Source organism: Corvus brachyrhynchos, unplaced genomic scaffold (genome assembly GCF_000691975.1).
Source record: "Corvus brachyrhynchos isolate BGI_N302 unplaced genomic scaffold, ASM69197v1 scaffold302, whole genome shotgun sequence".
In the NCBI taxonomy this organism is placed as follows: Eukaryota; Metazoa; Chordata; class Aves; order Passeriformes; family Corvidae; genus Corvus; species Corvus brachyrhynchos.
Window position 1 is genome coordinate 5,510,462 of NW_008237244.1, and position 2,529 is coordinate 5,512,990.

Consider the following 2,529-nt stretch of genomic DNA (forward strand, 5'->3'; position numbering starts at 1 on the left):
TTTTATTTGCAACACTCAGGCTACAGTTCAGGGTTAGAGATGGGACAGAACGCTTACTTGGTGATAGCAAAATTAATAGAATAAAAATAATCAAGAACATTGTTTCACATCTTTGAGCTTAACTTGGTGGTTAGAGTACATGAGGAGACATCAGCTTAGACAGTAGACAAGTTGCTGCACTTTGGGGAGATAGTTTTCTGTATGTTAATTTAATCTGTGTTGTCAAGCTGGAACAAAGACACTGAGCAATATTTCCCAACCTTTTACCTAAACTAACTAAGCTCTAAAAGCTCAGGAACTGCTTCTTGGAGCTTTGCAAAAGATAAATAAAAAAGGAAACCTATTTCAATGGGTTTAACTACACTTCTGTTAAAAAAAGTTTCATAAATCATAAACTTAAAAATCATTGCACATGATGAGAACAAAAAGGGACAGATTCTTGTCAAATTGTCAGAAGAAGCTGAAGAGCTTGTGAAAGAATGAAAACAGGAGAAAAACCAGGAAAAGACAGTCAATGAAAACAATGGCTGATACATTTACTTTAAAAAATTGTGAGATAAAGCTATGTAATTTAAAAATACATTTAGTTTTACACTAAACTGATCCAGGGATATGACAGAAAACTGATGGGTGTGGCAAGATCAACAAAAATCCCTCTCTGACTGACATACATTTCAGTTACAGTCACATAATAGTAATGGTACCTCTCCTCTATTTATACCTGTAAGAAACACATAAAATATATCCTAGAACACATACACTCCAGCCAGGCTGCTTCTTATCCCACAACACGCAGCAAGCTTGTCAGTAGCACTTCATCATCTAAATGTCAACTGCCTTTCTGACCATTCCATTTTGACCAGTGTGAATCCCTTCTTGCAGAAAAAAAAACGCAGTGGGAAACAAACAATTTTCCCATAAAATGAGGATTAAGAATGAAAACATGAAACAGTGAAACTAAAATGGTGAAAACATCTCAGTGCTCATAGAGCTCTTTTTCACGAAGTCATAATTCCTTATGGCTTCTTTACAGATTAAGTATTGAGGCTGCTGTGCATACGCTGGTTTATCACTTAGAAGAACAACTCAGCAGTCAAATGGATCTTGTGATTAGGTCAAAATAGGTGAAACTGAACTAGAACCAGAAGTATTTTGCTACTAGGACTCACATGGACAAACTCCTTAGCAGTGGTTCAGATAATAAAAAATAATGTAGCCAAGAACACTGCTTCTGATATTTCTTCATGGGATTTTTTTGGTTGTGATTCCACAGTCAAAAATCACATGTAACGTCTGTTTGAATGTGATTGCTGTTTTTTTACAAAATACTATATTTAAATATCCATGAGCATAATCATGACTTGGGTTTAACTTAATCATATTAAACCAATCAAAAGACCAAAATGAAGTATTAAAATATTCTACATGTATATGATTCCTGCCCTACCATTAGGCTTACAAATGAAATAAAATTATTGTTGAAAATTCTGAACAGAGAAGTTAGAAAAATCAGAGGTGCCCACAGTGGTTGTAGTAACTCCAGTTCCAGAGGGGCACAAGATTTCTTGGGAAGAAAATGTAAGGTCGTGTCTAGTGACCTGCCACATTCAAAGCAGCTAAATATCCTTAGTGTGAGATTTCTTGGCAAAATGAAAGGATACAAAAAAAGCATTTTGTCTCATCACACAAAATCAGGATAGGTTATCCTTCTGTATCATTTGAAGCATCTGTTAAGCTTGCTATAGAAATGACTGGAGAAAACCCTGGTTTGGTATGCATGCAAGACACAAACTCTGATTAATCAACTTCTCTGCAGGCTTATTCTCCATTTTATATGCATGTCATCTAGAAAGATGGGAAAGTTCAGCTGGGTATGGTTTTCACTTCCAAAGTTGCAGAGGTAAACAAATGCAAATATTTCTCTTTCTGTGTATCTTTCTTTATAAGGGAGTGTTACACTTGGTTATCAAGTGCCATTTTGCAGGAACCAAAGCATGCACTTGCAATACTAATCAGTAAGCTGTTCCGAGAGTCAGTGGCTTGCTTCTTGCACAGAAGTGAAGGAATTATCTGTTGTAGAAGACCCAGCACCGCCTCAAGATAGCCAAAAAATTCCCTGTTCGTAATTTGCCATGTGGTTTTTTTCATGACTTTTAAAGTTCCCACTGAAGTGGCCTTGTGATGAGTGAGGATGATGGGGTGCTGCAACTAGATGATCTTTACGGTCCCTTCCAACCCCCAACCATCCTGTGATTCTACGACGTGCTTTTTGCTCTATGAGTCTGGAGCGACATTTCTGAAACAGGCAAGAAATACAGTGGTAAAAAATGAGCGGAGGGTGAGTGAGCTATGTTGAAACACTCCGTGGCCTTCAGCCTCCCCCAAAGCATCATCCCCGAGAAACCCTGCTGCACTCCTGAGGGCCATAGACGGGCGGGAGCCACCTCGCCACCGCAAGTACCGCGGGGCTGGGGCAGAGCGGGCGGGACCGGGAGGCGGGGACGCTCGGGCAGGAGGTGGCGGGAGCCC